This window comes from Oncorhynchus keta, unplaced genomic scaffold (assembly GCF_023373465.1).
Source record: "Oncorhynchus keta strain PuntledgeMale-10-30-2019 unplaced genomic scaffold, Oket_V2 Un_contig_3896_pilon_pilon, whole genome shotgun sequence".
NCBI lineage: Eukaryota > Metazoa > Chordata > Actinopteri > Salmoniformes > Salmonidae > Oncorhynchus > Oncorhynchus keta.
The window spans coordinates 42,487-67,366 of NW_026287487.1; the positions used below are offsets into that span (position 1 = coordinate 42,487).

At 45.4% G+C, this 24,880-nt stretch overlaps 1 protein-coding gene across 1 annotated transcript in view; it reads left to right on the plus strand.

Moving 5' to 3' along the window:
* The window catches only part of LOC127924266 (A disintegrin and metalloproteinase with thrombospondin motifs 17-like), a 55,068-nt gene that overhangs the window by 17,293 nt on the left and 12,895 nt on the right, over window positions 1-24,880 (plus strand). Inside the window, exon 2 of the mRNA XM_052508829.1 lies at window positions 20,744-20,849. The gene's annotated coding sequence lies outside the window, so the exon portion shown is untranslated. The remainder of the gene's footprint in view (window positions 1-20,743; window positions 20,850-24,880) is intronic.

Below are 24,880 nucleotides of genomic sequence, written 5' to 3' on the forward strand. Positions count from 1 at the left end.
GCACCAGGCTGCTGTGTGTCGTAGCATCAAGGCTGTCTGCACCAGGCTGCTGCTGTGTGTCGTAGCATCAAGGCTGTCTGCACCAGATGCTGCTGTGTGTCGTAGCATCAAGGCTGTCTGCACCAGGCTGCTGTGTGTCGTAGCATCAAGGCTGTCTGCACCAGGCTGCTGTGTGTCGTAGCATCAAGGCTGTCTGCACCAGGCTGCTGCTGTGTGTCGTAGCATCAAGGCTGTCTGCACCAGGCTGCTGTGTGTCGTAGCATCAAGGCTGTCTGCACCAGACTGCTGCTGTGTGTCGTAGCATCAGCATCAGGCTGTCTGCACCAGGCTGCTGTGTGTCGTAGCATCAAGGCTGTCTGCACCAGGGCTGCTGTGTGTCGTAGCATCAAGGCTGTCTGCACCAGGCTGCTGTGTGTCGTAGCATCAAGGCTGTCTGCACCAGGATGCTGTGTGTCGTAGCATCAAGGCTGTCTGCACCAGGCTGCTGCTGTGTGTCGTAGCATCAAGGCTGTCTGCACCAGGCTGCTGTGTGTCTGTAGCATCAAGGCTGCTGCTGCTGTGTGCAACCAGCATCAAGGCTGTCTGCTCCAGGCTGCTGTGTGGCGTAGCATCAAGGCTGTCTGCACCAGGCTGCTGTGTGTCGTAGCATCAAGGCTGTCTGCACCAGGCTGCTGTGTGTCGTAGCATCACCAGGCTGCTGTGCTGTCTAGCACCAGTCTGCACCTGCTGCTGTGTGTCGTAGCATCAAGGCTGTCTGCACCAGGCTGCTGTGTGTCGTAGCATCAAGGCTGTCTGCACCAGGCTGCTGTGTGTCGTAGCATCAAGGCTGTCTGCACCAGGCTGCTGTGTGTCGTAGCATCAAGGCTGTCTGCACCAGGCTGCTGTTGTGTGTCGTAGCATCAAGGCTGTCTGTAATCACCAGACTGCTGCTGTGTGTCGTAGCATCAAGGCTGTCTGCACCAGGCTGCTGTGTGTCGTAGCATCAAGGCTGTCTGCACCAGGCTGCCCCTGTGTTGAGCATCAAGGCAGCATCAGGGCTGTGTGTTAGCATCAAGGCTGTCTGCACCAGGCTGTGTGTCAGCATCAAGGCTGTCTGCACCAGGCTGCTGTGTGTCGTAGCATCAAGGCTGTCTGCACCAGATGCTGTGTGTCGTAGCATCAAGGCTGTCTGCACCAGGCTGCTGTGTGTCGAGCATCAAGGCTGTCTGCACCAGGCTGCTGTGTGTCGTAGCAGGCTGTCTGCACCAGGATGCTGTGTGTTGAAGGCTGTCTGCACCAGGCTGCTGTGTGTCGTAGCATCAAGGCTGTCTGCACCAGGCTGCTGTGTGTCGTAGCATCAAGGCTGTCTGCACCAGGCTGCTGTGTGTCGTAGCATCAAGGTGTCTGCACCAGGCTGCTGTGTGTCGTAGCATCAACCAGGCTGTCTGCACCAGGCTGTCTGCACCAGGCTGCTGTGTGTGTAGCATCAAGGCTGTCTGCACCAGGCTGCTGTGTGTCGTAGCATCAGTGAGTGGCTGGCACCTTAGCTTTCTTGGGAACAGGCTGTGGTCGTAGCATCAAGGCTGTCTGCACCAGATTGCTTGCATCAATGTGTAAACTGCACCAGGCTGCTGTGTGCGTAGCATCAGGCTGTCTGCACCAGGCTGCTGTGTGTCGTAGCATCAAGGCTGTCTGCACCAGGCTGCTGTGTGTTAGCATCAATGGCTGTCTGCACCAGGCTGCTGTGAAGGAGCATCAAGGCATGTCTGCACCAGGCTGCTGTGTGTCGTAGCATCAAGGCTGTCTGCACCAGTCTGCTGTGTGCAAGCATCAAGGCTGTCTGCACCAGGCTGCTGTGTGTCGTAGCATCAAGGCTGTCTGCACCAGACTGCTGCTGTGTGTCGTAGCATCAAGGCTGTCTGCACCAGGCTGCTGTGTGTCGTAGCATCAAGGCTGTCTGCACCAGGCTGCTGTGTGTCGTAGCATCAAGGCTGTCTGCACCAGGCTGCTGTGTGTTAGCATCAAGGCTGTCTGCACCAGGCTGCTGTCTGCACCAGGCTGCTGCACTGTTCGTAGCATCAAGGCTGCTGATTAAAAGCAGGCTTTCACCAGGCTGGCTGCTGTGTGTCGTAGCATCAAGGCTGTCTGCACCAGGCTGCTGTGTGTCTAGCATCAAGGCTGTCTGCACCAGGCTGCTGTGTGTCGTCAGCATCAAGGCTGTCTGCACCAGGCTGCATGTCCCAGCATCAAGGCTGTCTGCACCAGGCTGCTGTGTGTGTAGCATCAAGGCTGTCTGCACCAGGCTGCTGTGTGTCAGACAAGGCTGTCTGCACCAGCGTCAAGCCTCTGTCTGCACCAGGCTGCTGTGTGTCGTAGCATCAAGGCTGTCTGCACCAGGCTGTGTGTCGTAGCATCAAGGCTGTCTGCACCAGGCTGCTGTGTGTCAATAGCATCAAGGCTGTCTGCACCAGGCTGCTGTGTGTCGATAGCATCAAGGCTGTCTGCACCAGGCTGCTGTGTGTCGTAGCATCAAGGCTGTCTGCACCAGGCTGCTGTGTGTCGTAGCATCAAGGCTGTCTGCACCAGGCTGCTGTGTGTCGTAGCATCAAGGCTGTCTGCATAAGGCTGCTGCTGTGTGTTTAGCATCAAGGCTGTCTGCACCAGGCTGCTGTGTGTCGTAGCATCAAGGCTGTCTGCACCAGGCTGCTGTGTGTTGTAGCATCAAGGCTGTCTGCACCAGGATGCTGTTTTGTGTGTTAGCATCAAGGCTGTCTGCACCAGGCTGCTGTGTGTCGTAGCATCAAGGCTGTCTGCACCAGACTGCTGTGTGTCGTAGCATCAAGGCTGTCTGCACCAGGCTGCTGTGTGTCGTAGCATCAAGGCTGTCTGCACCAGGCTGCTGTGTGTCGTAGCATCAAGGCTGTCTGCACCAGATGCTGCTGTGTGTCGTAGCATCAAGGCTGTCTGCACCAGGCTGCTGCTGTGTGTCGTAGCATCAAGGCTGTCTGCACCAGGCTGCTGTGTGTCGTAGCATCAAGGCTGTCTGCACCAGGCTGCTGCTGTGTGTCGTAGCATCAAGGCTGTCTGCACCAGGATGCTGCTGTGTGTCGTAGCATCAAGGCTGTCTGCACCAGACTGCTGCTGTGTGTCGTAGCATCAAGGCTGTCTGCACCAGGCTGCTGTGTGTCGTAGCATCAAGGCTGTCTGCACCAGGCTGTGTGTCGTAGCATCAAGGCTGTCTGCACCAGGCTGCTGTGTGTCGTAGCATCAAGGCTGTCTGCACCAGGCTGCTGTGTGTCGTAGCATCAAGGCTGTCTGCACCAGGCTGCTGTGTGTCGTAGCATCAAGGCTGTCTGCACCAGGCTGCTGTGTGTCGTAGCATCAAGGCTGTCTGCACCAGGCTGCTGTGTGTCGTAGCATCAAGGCTGTCTGCACCAGGCTGCTGTGTGTCGCATAGCATCAAGGCTGTCTCTGTCACCAGGCTGGCTGCTGTGTGTCGTAGCATCAAGGCTGTCTGCACCAGGCTGCTGTGTGTCGTAGCATCAAGGCTGTCTGCACCAGGCTGCTGTGTGTCGTAGCATCAAGGCTGTCTGCACCAGGCTGCTGTGTGTCGTAGCATCAAGGCTGTCTGCACCAGGCTGCTGTGTGTCGTAGCATCAAGGCTGTCTGCACCAGGCTGCTGTGTGTCGTAGCATCAAGGCTGTCTGCACCAGGCTGCTGTGTGTCGTAGCATCAAGGCTGTCTGCACCAGGCTGCTGTGTGTCGTAGCATCAAGGCTGTCTGCACCAGGCTGCTGTGTGTCGTAGCATCAAGGCTGTCTGCACCAGACTGCTGTGTGTCGTAGCATCAAGGCTGTCTGCACCAGGCTGCTGTGTGTCGTAGCATCAAGGCTGTCTGCACCAGGCTGCTGTGTGTCGTAGCATCAAGGCTGTCTGCACCAGGCTGCTGTGTGTCGTAGCATCAAGGCTGTCTGCACCAGACTGCTGTGTGTGTGCATCAAGGCTGTCTGCACCAGCATCAAGGCTGTCTGCACCAGGCTGCTGTGTGTTGTAGCATCAAGGCTGTCTGCACCAGACTGCTGTGTGTCGTAGCATCAAGGCTGGCTGCTTAAAGGGCCTCAGGCACGAGTGGAATAAGAAATGAAAGGAGAGCGAGAAAGAGACCGTGAAACTAGAATACAGAACAGAGAAATGTAAAACAGACATGTCTGTGGAGTCCAGACTCTCAGGCATAGCGAAGGTCAGGGGCAGAAGTCTTCAGGGAGATTATTACTTGCAGGTTAGAGATGTCAAATTGGGTTTAGCCACCGCCAAAGTACGAAAAATCATTTACGTTCTATTTACATTTCCAACTTTTTAAAACTGAAATAAAACATTTGAAATGTCAGCTAAAGGTTTCACTCTCTCACAAATCAATCTAAAGTTTTCACTGTCTCACAAATCAAGAAGAAACTATATTCCAATTCTTTGTTTATATAATATATTATACTATTTTCTCAAATAAGCCTCTTGTCCTTGCTCTCATCCCCATCTCACTGCACCTTGTGGATGGACTGTAGATCACTGGCATCCAGTTCTGGCTCTTCAAATCAAATGTTATTTGTCACATGGGCCAAATATACCTCACAGTGAAGTGCTTACTTACAAGCCCTTAAGCAACAATGCATTTTAAGAAAAATAAGTGTTCAGTAAAAAATGGATAAGTAAAAATCTATACTCACGTGTAAAGGTTTTGCATATCCCAACTCCCCATGAGACACCCTCGGAGAGTGTGGTCATGACCAGGGTCTGCCGTTATCAACAGTGACCCTGGAGCAATTAGGGTTAAGTGCCTTGCTGAAGGGCAGAATCAACTGATGTTTCACCTTGTCGGCTCGGGGATTCAAACTAGCAACCTTTCAGTTACTGGTCCAATGCTGTAACATGTAGTGCAATAGGATGTCATTTGGGCACAGCCATGGAGAACCAGTATACTTTAGAGGCTCACACCTGTGATCTTTTCCTGACTGTGTGACTTAACTTAGACTCAGAATGTCTCCAGGTCAGGAAGAACGTAGGGTCCTACCCATGCACCATGGCTTTATGTCTGCCAGTAAAGACACAAGTGGTGGCTACTGCTACGGATATATATTTAGTAAGCCAATGCTTCATTAGGAGGCAATCAGGTCAGACAGCTGTAAACCCGGTGGAATGAGTCATTCTGATACATCAAAATAGCTGGTCTGTAGGCCACTGGTGGTAATGGTTGGTGTGCAGTGCATAAGGGATCCCAAAGTCAACACCTCAGCTTTCTCATTAGTCATGAGGCATCAAAACCAAAGGAACTGAATAACAATAAGAAATGCTCTATATGGAAGGAAAGTAGTGTGGAAACCTTCCAAAAAACAATTAGGCAACAACAAATTCAATCCCTTTTAGACAACTTCCCGGACAAAACATTTCACTGTAATAGTGAAGGTGTAAACTTGGCAGTAGAAAACCTAACAGTATATTTGACCTCTCAGCTTCCCTATAAAATCTCACAATTTCAAGCAGACAACCTAAGAAAATGAACAACAGTTACAAATGGTTTGATGAAGAATGCAAAACCTTAAGAAAGAAATTGAGGAACCTATCTAACCACAAACATAGAGACCAAGAAAACCTGAGTCTATGCCTTCACTATGGTGAATCACTAAAACAATACAGAAATACACTACGGAAAAAGAAGGAACAGCACGTCAGAAATCAGCTCAATGTAGTTGAAGAATCCATAGAATCGAACCACTTCTGGGAAAATGGGAAAACACTAAACAAACAACAACACAAAGAGTTATCTATCCAAAATGGAGATGTATGGATAAACCACTTCTCTAATCTTTTGGCTCCATAACAAAGAACAAACAGCAATAACATATACACTACTGTTCAAAAGTTTGGGGTCATTTAGAAATGTCCTTGTTTTTTAAAGAAAATCACTTTTTTTGTCCATTAAAATAGCATCAAATTGATCAGAAATACAGTCTAGACATTGTTAATGATGTAAATGACTATTATAGCTGGAAATAGCCATTTTTTAAATGGAATGTCTACATAGGTGTAGAGGCACATTATCAGCAACCATCACTCCTGTGTTCCAATGGCATGTTGTGTTAGCTAATCCAAGTTCATCATTTTAAAAGGCTTATTGATCATTAGAAAACCTTTTTGCAATTATGTTAGCACAGCTGAAAACTGTTGTCCTAATTAAAGAACCAATACAACTGGCCTTCTTTAGACTAGTTGAGTATCTGGATTATCAGCATTTTTGGGTTCGATTACAGGTTCAAAATGGCCAGAAACAAATAACTTTCTTCTGAAACTTGTCAGTCTATTCTTGTTCTGAGAAATTAAGGCTATTTCATTGCCAAGAACCTGAAGATCTCGTACAACGCTATGTACTACTCCCTTCACATAACAGTGCAAACTGACTCTAACCAGAATAGAAAGAGGAGTGGGAGGTCCCAGTGCACAACTGAGCAAGAGGAAAAGTACATTAGTGTGTCTAGTTTGAGAAACAGATGCCTCACAAGTCCTCAACTGGCAGCTTCATTAAATAGTACCCACAAAACACTAGTCTCAACGTCAATAGTGAAGAGGTGACTCCGGATGCTGCCCTTCTAGGCAGAGTTCCTCTGTCCAGTGTCTGTGTTCTTTTGCTCATCTCAATCTTTTATTTTTATTGGCCAGTCTGAGATATGGCTTTTTCTTTGCAACTCTGCCTAGAAGGCCAGCATCCCAGAGTCGCCTCTTCACTGTTGACGGTGAGACTGGTGTTTTGTAGGTACTATTTAATGAATCAGCCATCACAGCAGCAATATTTGTGACCTGTTGCCACAAGAAAGTTAAACAGTGAAGAACAAACACCATTGTAAATGCAACCCATAGTTATGTTTATTTATTTTCCCTTTTGTACTTTAACTATTTGCACATCGTTACAACACTGTATATAGCCATAATATGACATTTGAAATGTATGTTTTCCTTTGGAACTTTTGTAAGTCTAATATTTACTGTACATTTTTTATTGTTGATTTCACATTGGTTTATTATCCATTTCACATGTGTTTCCCATGCCAATAAAGCCCTTTGAATTGAATTGAGAGCAAGAGAGAGGCAGAGAGAGAGAGAGAGAGGCAGAGAGAGAGGCAGAGAGAGAGAGGTGCTTCTGTCACCAACCATGGAGGGCCTACAGCAGCACCTAGATCTTATGCACAGATTCTGTCAGACCTGGGCCCTGACAGTAAATCTCAGTAAGACCAAAATAATGGTGTTCCAAAAAAGGTCCAGTCACCAGGACCACAAATACAAATTCCATCAAGACACTGTTGCCCTAGAGCACACAAAAAACTATACATACCTTGGCCTAAACATCAGCGCCATAGGTAACTTCCACAAAGCTGTGAACGATCTGAGAGACAAGGCAAGAAGGGCATTCTATGCCATCAAAAGGAACATAAATGTCAACATACCAATTAGGATTTGGCTAAAAATACTTGAATCAGTCATAGAGCCCCTTGCCCTTTATGGTTGTGAGGTCTGGGGTCCGCTCACCAACCAAAAATGTGAGAAACACCAAATTGAGACTCTGCACGCAGCATTCTGAAAAAATATCCTCTGTGTACAACGTAGAACACCAAATAATGCATGCAGAGCAGAATCAGGCCGATACCCACTAATTATCAAAATCCAGAAAAGAGCCGTTAAATTCTATAACCACCTAAAAGGAAGCGATTCCCAAACCTTCCACAACAAAGCCATCACCTACAGAGAGATGAACCTGGAGAAGAGTCCCCTAAGCAAGCTGGTCCTGGGGCTCTGTTCACAAACACAAACACACCCTACGGATCCCCAGGACAGCAGCACAATTAGACCCAACCAAATCATGAGAAAACAAAGATAATTACTTGACAGATTGGAAAGAATTAACAAAACAACAGAGCAAACTAGAATGCTATTTGGCCCTACACAGAGAGTACACAGCGGCAGAATACCTGACCACTGTGACTGACCCAAAATTAAGGAAAGCTTTGACTATGTACAGACTCAGTGAGCATAGCCTTGCTATTGAGAAAGGCTGCCGTAGGCAGACATGGCTCTCAAGAGAAGACAGGCTATGTGCTCACTGCCCACAAAATGAGGTGGAGCTGCACTTCCTAACCACCTGCCCAATGTATGACCATATTAGAGAGATATATTTCCCTCAGATTACACAGATCCACAAAGAATTCGAAAACAAATCAAATTTTGAAAAACTCCCTCCACAGTGTGCCATCACAGCAGCAAGATTAGTGACCTGTTGCCACGAGAAAAGGGCAACCAGTGAAGAACACACACCATTGTAAATACAACCCATATCTATGCTTATTTATTTTATCTTGTGTCCTTTACCATTTGTACATTGTTATAACACTGTATATATATATAATATGACATTTGTAACGTCTTTACTGTTTTGAAACTTCTGTATGTGTGATGTTTACTGTTAATTTTTATTCTTTATTTCATTTTATATAGTCACTTTATATATTATCTACCTCACTTGCTTTAGTAATGTTAACACATGTTTCCCATGCCAATAAAGCCCTTGAATTGAATTGAATTGAGAGAGAGAGGCAGAGAGAGAGAGAGAGAGAGAGAGAGAGGCAGAGAGAGGCAGAGAGAGAGAGAGAGGCAGAGAGAGAGAGAGAGAGAGAGAGAGAGAGAGAGAGAGAGAGAGAGAGAGAGAGAGAGAGAGAGAGAGAGAGAGAGAGAGAGAGAGAGAGAGAGAGGCAGAGAGAGAGACAGAGAGAGAGTTTGTGCTTGCGCGTGTGTGTCCACGGTAGATGGAAGAACATGCAGAAGTGCTCCAGTGCTGTAACTAGCCAGCTTTAGTTGGCCCATTTTCACCTTGTGTGTGTGCATGCATGCTCATAATATGTGTGGGTATGCGTGTGTGTGCTGGTGTGCAGTTTTTGCATGTGTGCGTATATGTCTGGAGCGCTTTTGTGCGTGTGTGTGTGTGTGTGTGTGTGTGTGTGTGTGTGTGTGTGTGTGTGTGTGTGTGTGTGTGTGTGTGTGTGTGTGTGTGTGTGTGTGTGTGTGTGTGTGTGTGTGTGTGTGTGTGTGTGTATTTCAGAACAGCACCATCTGGGTTTGATAGCCTTTCTCTTGTCCATGATTTAATGTATGTTGTCGTATCTGGATTCAAATGAGGCTATCTGGACAGTCTCCAGTAGTAGACAGAAAGCAGGTGTGTGTGTGTGCGTGTGCACGTGTGTGTGAGCAAACAGATACATTAAGATATAACACACACTTGAGTGATGATGTCATCCTGTATGGCTGGCTGGATGACTGATTGGGTTTTAAACTCGCTCTGACACTCCTTTGTTGCTGTGATATAATCACAGAGTAAACCGATTTTTAAACATTTCTGCATGCCAGTAATATCTCATTCCAGAATGGAAAAATGAATTGGGCATATAGTGTCAATCCTAAATTGGTGCGAATGCATTTTGTTCTGTTGATAACTCTCCTACTGTAATGCTTGTGATAATCTTAAAGTACTAGGTAGTACATATAGAGTCGGTTTCTTGAATATAGATGAGGCGCGTAATCCTGGACTAAAAGCATTCTCCAAGGAGAATCTCCATTCAAAGTGCATTTTAATCTAGGATTAGGCTTAGTCTGAGTCCAGGAAACCTGCCCAAATTACATAGAGTAGTCTAAACACACTGCTTATTTAGGATACATTTTTCATCACGCAATATTCAGTAATACTGTATATATATAGTACATCGTGATATAAACAGGTTTATTCTGGATGTTTTAGCAAATGTATTCTCTTTTCCAGCATTTACTCTCTTGTCCATCATTGGGAAGAAATGATCTGAAGTATTCATGCATACCTTTGCTCTTTCTGATTTTGGTGTCAGTGTAGCAGATTTGGTGAGCTAGTTTGCTTTGAACACTAGCATCCATCGTGCTGTGACATCACTGTGACTTCAATCCCCATGACAGCTGCAGTCAACTGTTGGTCATGGAGTGGCAGGCTTGACTCTTGGGTTCAGTCCCAAATTGACCCCTAAACCCTACACTTGGAGATCTCTGAGAGGATTTGACATGTGTAGGTAGTATAGAAGTAGCCTGTCCTCTGACAGGCTAGGTGGAAATTTCGAAATATTACTTATACTAATTAAATCCTCTCAGATCTCCACAAGTGAATGGGGTTTTAGGGGTCAATTTAGGCTCGGGCCTTGTTCTGTCAGCAAGTACAGTTGACTTGAGTGTCCCGGGTCAGGAGGACAGGTACAGAGCGCCAGCACCTCTTTTAGGGAAAATGTGAAATGTTGACCACACTTTTTAATAATAGTTATAGCAAAAGCATTTCTTTGTTGAAAGATGTATTTTCAGACAGGGATAGTGTGAAATGAGAAACAGAGCGAGGAGATGGACCAGAATTCGTACCCATGCTGGAATTGTATATGCAGATGGTGTACCCACTAGACCAGGATTTATACCCATGCTGGAGTTGTATATGTGCTGCAGATGGTAGTACCCACTAGACCAGGATTCATACCCATGCTGGAGTTGTATATGTGCTGCAGGCAGTGTTACCCACTAGACCAGGATTCATACCCATGCTGGAGCTGTATATGTGCTGCAGGTGGTGTTACCCACTAGACCAGGATTCATACCCATGCTGGAGTTGTATATGTGCTGCAGGCGGTAGTACCCACTAGACCAGGATTCATACCCATGCTGGAGTTGTATATGTGCTGCAGGTGGTGTTACCCACTAGACCAGGATTCATACCCATGCTGGAGTTATATATGTGCTGCAGGTGGTGTTACCCACTAGACCAGGATTCATACCCATGCTGGAGTTATATATGTGCTGCAGTTACCCACTAGACCAGGATTCATACCCATGCTGGAGTTGTATATGTGCTGCAGGCGGTAGTACCCACTAGACCAGGATTCATACCCATGCTGGAGTTGTATATGTGCTGCAGGCAGTGTTACCCACTAGACCAGGATTCATACCCATGCTGGAGTTGTATATGTGCTGCAGGTGGTTACCCACTAGACCAGGATTCATACCCATGCTGGAGTTGTATATGTGCTGATTCATACCCAGGTGGTGTTACCCACTAGACCAGGATTCATACCCATGCTGGAGTTGTATATGTGCTGCAGGCGGTGTTACCCACTAGACCAGGATTCATACCCATGCTGGAGTTGTATATGTGCTGCAGGTGGTGTTACCCACTAGACCAGGATTCATACCCATGCTGGAGTTATATATGTGCTGCGTTACCCACTAGACCAGGATTCATACCCATGGTATATGTGCCCAGTACCCACTAGACCAGGATTCATACCCATGCTGGAGTTGTATATGTGCTGCAGGCGGTAGTACCCACTAGACCAGGATTCATACCCATGCTGGAGTTGTATATGTGCTGCAGGCGGTAGACCAGGATTCATACCCATGCTGGAGTTGTATATGTGCTGCACAGTGTTACCCACTAGACCAGGATTTATACCCATGCTGGAGTTGTATATGTGCTGCAGGTGGTGTTACCCACTAGACCAGGATTCATACCCATGCTGGAGTTGTATATGTGCTGCAGGTGGTGTTACCCACTAGACCAGGATTCATACCCATGCTGGAGCTGTATATGTGCTGCAGGTGGTGTTACCCACTAGACCAGGATTCATACCCATGCTGGAGTTGTATATGTACCCACTAGACCAGGATTCATACCCATGCAGTTGTATATGTGCTGCAGGCGGTAGTACCCACTAGACCAGGATTCATACCCATGCTGGAGTTATATATGTGCTGCAGATGGTGTTACCCACTAGACCAGGATTCATACCCATGCTGGAGTTGTATATGTGCTGCAGGCGGTGGTACCCACTAGACCAGGATTCATACCCATGCTGGAGTTGAGTTGTATACCCATAGACCAGGATTCATACCCATGCTGGAGTTGTATATGTGCTGCAGGCAGTGTTACCCACTAGACCAGGATTCATACCCATGCTGGAGTTGTATATGTGCTGCAGGCGGTAGTACCCACTAGACCAGGATTCATACCCATGCTGGAGTTGTATATGCTGCAGGCGTGTTACCCACTAGACCAGGATTCATACCCATGCTGGAGTTGTATATGTGCTGCAGGCGGTAGTACCCACTAGACCAGGATTCATACCCATGCTGGAGTTGTATATGTGCTGCAGGCGGTGTTACCCACTAGACCAGGATTCATACCCATGCTGGAGTTGTATATGTGCTGCAGGCAGTGTTACCCACTAGACCAGGATTCATACCCATGCTGGAGTTATATATGTGCTGCAGGCGGCGTTACCCACTGGATTCATACCCATGCTGGAGTTGTATATGTGCTGCAGGCGGTAGTACCCACTAGACCAGGATTCATACCCATGCTGGAGTTGTATATGTGCTGCAGGCGGTAGTACCCACTAGACCAGGATTCATACCCATGCTGGAGTTGATTATGTGCTGCAGGCGGTAGTACCCACTAGACCAGGATTCATACCCATGCTGGAGTTGTATATGTGCTGCAGGCAGTGTTAACCACTAGACCAGGATTTATACCCATGCTGGAGCTGTATATGTGCTGCAGGTGGTGTTACCCACTAGACCAGGATTCATACCCATGCTGGAGTTGTATATGTGCTGCAGGTGGTGTTACCCACTAGACCAGGATTTATACCCATGCTGGAGCTGTATATGTGCTGCAGGTGGTGTTACCCACTAGACCAGGATTCATACCCATGCTGGAGTTGTATATGTGCTGCAGGCGGTAGTACCCACTAGACCAGGATTCATACCCATGCTGGAGTTGTATATGTGCTGCAGGCGGTAGTACCCACTAGACCAGGATTCATACCCATGCTGGAGTTGTATATGTGCTGCAGGCGGTAGTACCCACTAGACCAGGATTCATACCCATGCTGGAGTTGTATATGTGCTGCAGGCAGTGTTAACCACTAGACCAGGATTTATACCCATGCTGGAGCTGTATATGTGCTGCAGGTGGTGTTACCCACTAGACCAGGATTCATACCCATGCTGGAGTTGTATATGTGCTGCAGGTGGTGTTACCCACTAGACCAGGATTTATACCCATGCTGGAGCTGTATATGTGCTGGTGGTGTTACCCACTAGACCAGGATTCATACCCATGCTGGAGTTGTATATGTGCTGCAGGCGGTGTACCCACTAGACCAGGATTCATACCCATGCTGGAGTTATATATGTGCTGCAGGTGGTGTTACCCACTAGACCAGGATTCATACCCATGCTGGAGTTGTATATGTGCTGCAGGCGGTAGTACCCACTAGACCAGGATTCATACCCATGCTGGAGTTGTATATGTGCTGCAGGCGGTGTTACCCACTAGACCAGGATTCATACCCATGCTGGAGTTGTATATGTGCTGCAGGTGGTGTTACCCACTAGACCAGGATTCATACCCATGCTGGAGTTGTATATGTGCTGCAGGCAGTGTTACCCACTAGACCAGGATTCATACCCATGCTGGAGTTATATATGTGCTGCAGGCGGTGTTACCCACTAGACCAGGATTCATACCCATGCTGGAGTTGTATATGTGCTGCAGGCGGTGTTACCCACTAGACCAGGATTCATACCCATGCTGGAGTTGTATATGTGCTGCAGGTGGTGTTACCCACTAGACCAGGATTCATACCCATGCTGGAGTTGTATATGTGCTGCAGGCGGTAGTACCCACTAGACCAGGATTCATACCCATGCTGGAGTTGATTATGTGCTGCAGGTGGTAGTACCCACTAGACCAGGATTCATACCCATGCTATGTGCTGCAGGCGGTAGTACCCACTAGACCAGGATTCATACCCATGCTGTTGATTATGTGCTGCAGGTGGTGTTACCCACTAGACCAGGATTCATACCCATGCTGGAGTTATATATGTGCTGCAGGTGGTGTTACCCACTAGACCAGGATTCATACCCATGCTGGAGTTGTATACAGGTGGTGTTCCCCCTGAGACCAGGATTCATACCCATGCTGGAGTTATATATGTGCTGCAGGTGGTGTTACCCACTAGACCAGGATTCATACCCATGCTGGAGTTGTATATGTGCTGCAGGTGGTGTTACCCACTAGGATTCATACCCATGATACTATACCCACTAGACCAGGATTCATACCCATGCTGGAACACTATATGTGCTGCACAGTGTTACCCACTAGACCAGGATTCATACCCATGCTGGAGCTGTACATGCTGCAGGCAGTGTTACCCACTAGACCAAATTTATACCCAGGCTGCAGGTGGTGTTACCCACTAGACCAAATTCATACATGCATGTGCTGCAGGCGGTGAGTACCCACTAGACCAGGATTCATACCCATGCTGGAGTTGATACTATCCCAGGGCTGCTAACACTCTACCACCCCTAAATGATACTATCTCAGGGCTGCTAACACTCTACCACATGCTCCTAGTTGTATACTATCTCAGGGCTGCTAACACTCTAGCAGTACCCTAAATGATACTACCAGGGCTTAACACTCCAGCACATACTCTAAATGATACTATCTCAGGGCTGCTAACACTCTACCACATACTCCTAAATGATACGATCCCAGGACTGCTAACACTCCACCACATACTCCTAAATGATACTATCCCAGGACTGCTAACACTCCACCACATACTCCTAAATGATACTATCCCAGGACTGCTAACACTCCAGCACATACTCCTAAATGATACTATCCCAGGGCTGCTAACACTCTACCACATACTCCTAAATGATACTATCCCAGGGCTGCTAACACTCCAGCACATACTCCTAAATGATACTATCTCAGGGCTGCTAACACTCTAGCACACTAAATGATACTATCTCAGGGCTGCTAAATCCAGATACTCTATCCCAGGACTGCTAACACTCTACCACATACTCTAAATGATAGTATCCCAGGGCTGCTAACACTCCAGCACATACTCCTAAATGATACTATCCCAGGGCTGCTAACACTCTACCACATACTCCTAAATGATACTATCCCAGGGCTGCTAACACTCTAGCACATACTCCTAAATGATACTATCCCAGGGCTGCTAACACTCTAGCACATACTCCTAAATGATACTATCCCAGGGCTGCTAACACTCTAGCACATACTCCTAAATGATACTATCTCAGGGCTGCTAACACTCTAGCACATACTCCTAAATGATACTATCCCAGGGCTGCTAACACTCTACCACATACTCTAAATGATACTATCCCAGGGCTGCTAACACTCCAGCACATACTCTAAATGATACTATCCCAGGCTGCTAACACTCTACCACATACTCCTAAATGATACGATCCCAGGGCTGCTAACACTCCAGCACATACTCCTAAATGATACTATCCCAGGGCTGCTAACACTCCAGCACATACTCCTAAATGATACTATCTCAGGGCTGCTAACACTCCAGCACATACTCCTAAATGATACTATCTCAGGGCTGCTAACACTCTACCACATACTCCTAAATGATACTATCTCAGGGCTGCTAACACTCTAGCACATACTCCTAAATGATACTATCTCAGGGCTGCTAACACTCCACCACATACTCCTAAATGATACTATCTCAGGGCTGCTAACACTCCACCACATACTCCTAAATGATACGATCCCAGGACTGCTAACACTCCAGCACATACTCCTAAATGATACTATCTCAGGGCTGCTAACACTCCACCACATACTCCTAAATGATACTATCCCAGGACTGCTAACACTCCAGCACATACTCCTAAATGATACTATCCCAGGGCTGCTAACACTCCAGCACATACTCCTAAATGATACGATCCCAGGACTGCTAACACTCCAGCACATACTCCTAAATGATACTATCTCAGGGCTGCTAACACTCTACCACATACTCCTAAATGATACGATCCCAGGGCTGCTAACACTCCAGCACATACCACTATCTAGGGCTGCTCTCACCACATACTAAATGATACGATCCCAGGACTGCTCCAGCACATACTCTAAATGATACTATCTCAGGGCTGCTAACACTCTACCACATACTCCTAAATGATACGATTCCAGGGCTGCTAACACTGTGCAGTCAAGAATGGAACAACAGCACAGTGAGCAAAGCAATATGTTTGGCCCGTTTCAGTAAGTCCAATGCATTTCCAGTCATTTTTCATGACCGAAGAAGTCTTTCTAGCTAACAACAATTGTTTTGTGTTTCCGTGCCTTTGTGTGTGTGTGTGTGTGTGTGTGTGTGTGTGTGTGTGTGTGTGTGTGTGTGTGTGTGTGTGTGTGTGTGTGTGTGTACTCCTCTGTGAGTGTGTTATGTGTATACATGTGCGTGCGTGTGTACGTACACATGCTAGTGTGTGTGTGTTTGCATTTATGCATGCATGGGTGTGTTTTGCATGGTCATGCGTGTATAATGACAGGCAACTGCATTTGAGAATGGTTGGCTAAAATACTGCTTCAGAGAGGCTGTGATAAATTGGGTCAGTATTACAAATGTCCCAGGTATGAGAAAGAGAGAGAGATAAAGAGCGAGAGAGAGAGGAACATCTGGTTGGAAGAAAGAAATAAAGGACAGGAGGGAGGGAAATAAATCTGTGTTTATGGCATGAGTCTTTTACAAGTGAGTATGGTCTCCACAGCGGTCTCCACATTCTGCTCTAATTACTATATTGATCCAGATCCAGTCACGTCAGACCAGTGATTACTGTATTAACTCAGATCCAGTCACGTCAGACCAGGGATTACTGTATTAACTCAGATCCAGTCAGTCAGACCAGTGATTACTGTATTAACTCAGATCCAGTCAGACCAGTGATTACTGTATTAACTCAGATCCAGTCACGTCAGACCAGTGATTACTGTATTAACTCAGATCCAGTCAGTCAGACCAGTGATTACTGTATTAACTCAGATCCAGTCAGTCAGACGAGTGATTACTGTATTAACTCAGATCCAGTCATACCAGTGATTACTGTATTAACTCAGATCCAGTCAGACCAGTGATTACTGTATTAACTCAGATCCAGTCAATCAGACCAGTGATTACTGTATTAACTCAGATCCAGACACGTCAGACCAGTGATTACTGTATTAACTCAGATCCAGTCATGTCAGACCAGTGATTACTGTATGAACTCAGATCCAGTCAGACCAGTGATTACTGTATTAACTCAGATACAGTCAGTCAGACCAGTGATTACTGTATTAACTCAGATCCAGTCAGACCAGTGATTACTGTATTAACTCAGATCCAGTCAGTCAGACCAGGGATTACTGTATTAACTCAGATCCAGTCAGACCAGTGATTACTGTATTAACTCAGATCCAGTCAGACTAGTGATTACTGTATTAACTCAGATCCAGTCAGACCAGTGATTACTGTATTAACTCAGATCCAGTCAGACCAGTGATTACTGTATTAACTCAGATCCAGTCAGACCAGTGATTACTGTATTAACTCAGATCCAGTCAGTCAGACCAGTGATTACTGTATTAACTCAGATCCAGTCACGTCAGACCAGTGATTACTGTATTAACTCAGATCCAGTCACGTCAGACCAGTGATTACTGTATCAGATCCAGTCAGACCAGATCCAGTCCAGTCAGACCAGTGATTACTGTATTAACTCAGATCCAGTCAGACCAGTGATTACTGTATTAACTCAGATCCAGTCAGACCAGTGATTACTGTATTAACTCAGATCCAGTCAGTCAGACCAGTGATTACTGTATTAACTCAGATCCAGTCACGTCAGACCAGTGATTACTGTATTAACTCAGATCCAGTCAGTCAGACCAGTGATTACTGTATTAACTCAGATCCAGTCAGTCAGACCAGTGATTACTGTATTAACTCAGATCCAGTCACGTCAGACCAGTGATTACTGTATTAACTCAGATCCAGATCAGACCAGTGATTACTGTATTAACTCAGATCCAGTCACGTCAGACCAGTGATTACTGTATTAACCTCCAGATCCAGTCAGTCAGACCAGTGATTACTGTATTAACTCAGATCCAGTCAGTCAGACCAGTGATTACTGTATTAACTCAGATCCAGTCAGTCAGACCAGTGATTACTGTATTAACTCAGATCCAGTCAGTCAGACCAGTGATTACTGTATTAACTCAGATCCAGTCAGTCAGACCAGTGATTACTGTATTAACTCAGATCCAGTCAGTCAGACCAGTGATTACTGTATTAACTCAGATCCAGTCAGTCAGACCAGTGATTACTGTATTAACTCAGATCCAGTCAGTCAGACCAGTGATTACTGTATTAACTCAGATCCAGTCAGTCAGACCAGTGATTACTGTATTAACTCAGATCCAGTCAGTCAGACCAGTGATTACTGTATTAACTCAGATCCAGTCACGTCAGACCAGTGATTACTGTATTAACTCAGATCCAGTCAGTCAGACCAGTGATTACTGTGTTAACTCAGATCCAGTCACGTCAGACCAGTGATTACTGTATTAACTCAGATCCAGTCACGTCAGACCAGTGATTACTGTATTAACTCAGATCCAGTCAGTCAGACCAGTGATTACTGTATTAACTCAGATCCAGTCAGTCAGACCAGTGATTACTGTATTAACTCAGATCCAGTCAGTCAGACCAGTGATTACTGTATTAACTCAGATCCAGTCAGACCAGTGATTACTGTATTAACTCAGATCCAGTCACGTCAGACCAGTGATTACTGTATTAACTCAGATCCAGTCAGTCAGACCAGTGATTACTGTATTAACTCAGATCCAGTCAGTCAGACCAGTGATTACTGTATTAACTCAGATCCAGTCAGTCAGACCAGTGATTACTGTATTAACTCAGATCCAGTCAGTCAGACCAGTGATTACTGTATTAACTCAGATCCAGTCAGTCAGACCAGTGATTACTGTATTAACTCAGATCCAGTCAGTCAGACCAGTGATTACTGTATTAACTCAGATCCAGTCAGACCAGTGATTACTGTATTAACTCAGATCCAGTCAGACCAGTGATTACTGTATTAACTCAGATCCAGTCACGTCAGACCAGTGATTACTGTATTAACTCAGATCCAGTCACGTCAGACCAGTGATTACTGTATTAACTCAGATCCAGTCACGTCAGACCAGTGATTACTGTATTAACTCAGATCCAGTCACGTCAGACCAGTGATTACTGTATTAACTCAGATCCAGTCAGTCAGACCAGTGATTACTGTATTAACTCAGATCCAGTCACGTCAGACCAGTGATTACTGTATTAACTCAGATCCAGTCACGTCAGACCAGTGATTACTGTATTAACTCAGATCCAGTCAGTCAGACCAGTGATTACTGTGTTAACTCAGATCCAGTCAGTCAGACCAGTGATTACTGTATTAACTCAGATCCAGTCAGACCAGTGATTACTGTATTAACTCAGATCCAGTCAGACCAGTGATTACTGTATTAACTCAGATCCAGTCACGTCAGACCAGTGATTACTGTATTAACTCAGATCCAGTCAGACCAGTGATTACTGTATTAACTCAGATCCAGTCAGTCAGACCAGTGATTACTGTATTAACTCAGATCCAGTCAGTCAGACCAGTGATTACTGTATTAACTCAGATCCAGTCACGTCAGACCAGTGATTACTGTCTTTCCAGAGTCCTTGTGAATGTTCCCTCAAAAAAATGTAGTCACTGAGCAAATATCAGGTCTGCTGAGCGCAAACTTGAAAATCAAAATTCTGTGCAATTTCCAGCGAACATCTACTGTGATAAATGCAGGGCTTGACATTAACCTGCTTATCCACTTGTCCTTCAGACAAGGAGGTGACTGAAAATGTTGTTGTGTTGTTTGATGCAAGAAACCACTTTACAAAATAAAACATTAAATTCATCATTATTCCCATGCCATTATTACAGAGAATCTTTAAAAAGTATGCTACCCTCTGCCTATTGGCTACTTAGCTTTTTCAAGCCTGTCTCAAAATACAACACTGCCCCTTTAAGACAAAAAAAGCCCTATACCTGACTCACTTTTCAAAGATGTCTAGAAATGCACACATTTTGTGCTCTTGTAAGACGTATTCACTCTCCCATTGCTGACTACAAATGATCTATAACTTGGGTAAGAACTCACAACCTAGCATAGGATATGAACACATGTACAAATGTGCACTCGTTGCTACATGTAGCTCTCGCTTTGATCTCAAAACAAACTCATCTACTCACCACTGCTCATGCTGTAAACACAGTCCAGTTCAAGTGAGTGGCACAGATCCATATATGGCAATAGTCTATTTGCATATAGGTCCTACTGCTGCTCTGATTGGTTATGGCGCACCGGTCTTTGTAGAGTACAGGCCTAAGTCGTGCCTGTCAGTGTAATAGAATCCTACACCAATGCATTCCGCCTACAACAAATCTTTTGCATAGTTAGTTTGGCATACTACGTCTTGCATAGTTTGTTTTGTTTCGGTATGTTGCATTGAAGGTGGCTAATATTGCTTTCAATCGATCACAATTCCCACAGTAAAGGGAAACGTTGATAGTGTTAACTAACTGGGAAACTAGATAGTTGAGTTAAGTTCAATCTTGTGATTCTCTGCGCTGGCTGATATTTATTCTGCTCAGCAGTCCCGGGGAGGGAACATTGGTCCTAGTCTCACCGAGTCTCACTCTATTCACTCTCTCTCCTCCGTTAGGTATTGCCTATCTGGGAGGGGCGTGCAGCTCCAAGAGGAAGTGTGTTCTGGCCGAGGACAACGGACTCAACCTGGCCTTCACCATAGCCCACGAGCTGGGACACAAGTACGTCTGTCTGTGTAAATGAGCACTTGTCTATCCTGAGCAAAAGCAGTGAATCGTCAAGTTTTTCCTAGGTAGAGATCTAGGATCCCCTCCCCCAACCCTAACCCTAACCTTAACCATTAGTGGGGAAAATGCCAAACTGACCCAAGATCAGCATCTAGGGGTAACTTCACCCTCCTCAGTTTAACAATGGAAGGCATCGTTTCGTCAGACTCCATCTTGATTGGATGAAAGTTTCAGCCTCTTTTTAAGTGTTTTTGTACTGGATAACTTCACAGTTTGAGGTATCCATGGGCACAACTCTCTCTGTATCTATAGTTAAGATAAAAATACGAGAGCAGTTTTAGAGTTTCATAAATAGATAATTCCATGTCAATTAACCACTATTATCAACATTATTGTGGATTTCTTTCCTAAGTGAAAGTGTAATTACATAGTTTTTGACAGTAGCCATTATAGGCAGTACTGTAAGGTTCTGTTCCCAGGTACTTCAGTCTTTGACTGCCTCCCAAATGGCACCACATTCCCCATATAGTGCATTAATGTTGACCAGAGCCCTATGAGCCCATTTTGGGATAGGTTGCCATTTGGGATGCAGTCTTTCTCTGGTATAATCAGTTGCATTGTTCCTTCTTCTCTCGCCACACAGACTTGAGTTCAGCGTCATCATTTCTTCACTCAAGACAGGATAGCACAGTATGTGTGTGTGTGTGTGTGTGTGTGTGTGTGTGTGTGTGTGTGTGTGTGTGTGTGTGTGTGTGTGTGTGTGTGTGTGTGTGTGTGTGTGTGTGTGTGTGTGTGTGTGTGTGTGTGTGTGTGTGTGTGTGTGTGAGCATGCGTGTGTGTGTGTGTGTGTGTGTGTGTGTGTGTGTGTGTGTGTGTGTGTGTGTGTGTGTGTGTGTGTGTGTGTGTGTGTGTGTGTGTGTGTGTGTGTGTGTGTGTGTGTGTGTGTGAGCATGTGTGTGTGTGTGTATTACTCGAATAAAGCCCTCATTGATAGAGCGGTGACAGGGAGCCAACACCAAAATGCCAGAGTATATTAGCGTTAGCAACAGCTTTGTGGCTTTGCCAGGCCCAGAAGGATTTATCACACTTTTCATCAGGCAGTATATCTGGGCAGCCATGCTGAGGGTGCAAGGACCCCTTGTTTAATGTCTGAGAGAGGTAATGAACTGGCATGGAGCACTGGTGCCCAAATAAACACATACACACACCCAAGCTGCATGCACAAACAGGAGACACACACACATGCCTGCATGCACACACACACACACACACACACACACACACACACACACACACACACACACACACACACACACACACACACACACACACACACACACACACACAAGAGAGGCGAAGAGGTAACGAGCTGCTGCCCTGAAGCACACACTCTCACACACAACTACAGTCATGCATGTGCACAAAACACACACACATACGCAAATACACTGTACCTTGACAAGGCTCCATTGTCCAGAGTGTGTGAAACACATATTAATTAGAGAGAATTGGGTTTAAGTGCCCCACTCTGTATTTTCACATAAAAGATTATAAGCTCAGGTTGGCATGATGGCTGTGTGTGTGTGTGTGTGTGCGTGTGCGTGTGCGTGTTTGTGTGTGTGTGCGTGTGCGTGTGTGCGTGCGTGTGCGTGCGTGCGTGCGTGCGTGTGTGTGTGTGTGTGTGTGTGTGTGTGTGTGTGTGTGTGTGTGTGTGTGTGTGTGTGTGTGTGTGTGTGTGTGTGTGTGTGTGTGTGTGTGTGTGTGTGTGCTGCTATCATGTTCCTGTCCTTGATATTATTCCAATTCTTCAGTGTTGCATCTTTCCTTCCTTTCTACCTGGTAATCTGATCCAAACCACTATAGGATGTCTTATTACACTGCACTGCTGTTTCCAGTCCAGTTTGGTCTTATCAGTGACCAGCACTTAGTCAACAAACTTCAGCTAATGATTGTGGTCATTTAATCCTGCAGTGGGCTAAATCAGGGTCAGACAGAGTGTTTCTGGGTAGTCTTTGAAACAAAAGTATCAGATATAGAGTTGAAATATATAACATTGCGAGTTTGCATCCCAATGTTACACTTTATATACATCACAGACGACTGAAATATAACAAAACCGTTTCATATAGAAACACCGGATTTTCTACTTTAAAAAATACACATTTATGAATAATGAAATTATAAAAATATGAATAACATTCCACCCGTGAGGCCACAAGAGGCAATTTGGTCATAAACTACAGGAAAGGGCTACAAAAAAACATAAAGATGTAAAAAACTGAACCTCCACTTTAAGGAAGGTTGGAAGAGAATATATTAATAATAATATACATTCTCAACAATGAAGGCAACAGTAAAACAAGGGTGAGAAACAGGCAACAAGATGATTTATGTTGGTCACAGTTGTTTTGCTTTCAAACCTTTCACATGTGATTCATTATGAAAACATTGTTTTATAAAGACAGATCTAACCTGAGAAATTCATCTACAACCATTATGCCAGATTAGTATGTAGAACTGAAAATAAACAAGTGCTGTTTCAAATCCTCATGGAATCTATACTTTTACTGGGTTTAAGTGTGTACTGTGTACTCACCTTCCTTTTACTATGTAGTTGCTTTGTATTCACTGTTACACAGTAGCTCTTCCAGATGGTCGCATCCTCACAGAGCCAGTGGATATTGATTTGCTCGTCTCTGTTACTCCTCTTCATGTGAGTCGGTGATGGAGGTGCATTCTTAGCAAGCACTTATCACTCCTAGTGGAAATCAATGTCCAATCCTCAGCCCTTGAAGAAGTGATTCAATTTGTTGCTTGTCTGTATCACGCTGGGGCGGATTCCTGGACAAAGATGAGGCCTAGAGCTGGACTAAAAAGAAAACTCATTGGATAATTTCAATTGAAAATGCTTTTTAGTCGAAGAAGCTGTTCTATGTGTGCTATTTCTATGCTTCCCGTTTTTTAAGTTTCCTTTTTGCGCCTTTTACTTTAGGTTTTGTACACCAGCTTCAAACAGGTGACAACACAATATTTTTGGTAATGTAAATATATATTTCACAGCAGTTTAGACCGGTACAACGATTCTCTACACTATACCCACTTGAGAATTTTAGCAACCAGGAAATTGCGGAGGATTTCTGCATAGTACACCTTTAAAACCTTTGACCATTAAACACTTTGCTTTTTAATCTCCAAGACTTTATACAGTTCACTCCTGGGTCAACCAATTGTGCTATTTTTTTATATTTTCTTTTTGCGTTTTGTGTAACTTTTTAAAAACGTATTGTGTACATAATGTTGCTGCTACTGTCTCTTATCACTGAAAATAACTTCTGGACATCAAAAAAGCGATTACTCACTGTCACGTTCTGACCTTTATTTCCTTTGTTTTGTCATTATTTAGTATGGTCAGGGCGTGAGTTGGGGTGGGCAGTCTATGTTTGTTTTTCTATGATTTGGGTATTTCTATGTTTCGGCCTAGTATGGTTCTCAATCAGAGGCAGGTGTCATTAGTTGTCTCTGATTGAGAATCATACTTAGGTAGCCTGGGTTTCACTGTGTGTTTGTGGGTGTTTGTTTCCATGTCTGTATTTTCCACCACACGGTACTGTTTTGGGTTTCGTTCATTCCACGTTTATTGTTTTTGCATTCAGTTGTTCATGTGTCCATTTTCGCATTAAAAGAACCATGGACACTTACCACGCCGCATATTGGTCCTCTGATCCTTTTCGCCTCTCCTCTTCGGAAGAAGAGGAGGAAATCCCTTACACTCACCGCGGACTGGGAGAAACCTTTTCCTTTAACAAGTCTGATCAGAAGGATATCCTGCTTTCACTGGAACAGGCCCAGATCTCCGCCTTTTGCGTGAAGAAAAGACGCCAGAAAAGGGGAGGCGAGCGAGTAAACTCCCAATGCCTTCCATTCTTCTTGCTAACGTGCAGTCATTGGAGAATAAAATGGATGACCTACTATGAAGATTATCCTACCAACGGGACATTAAAAACTATAACATCTTTGGTTTCACC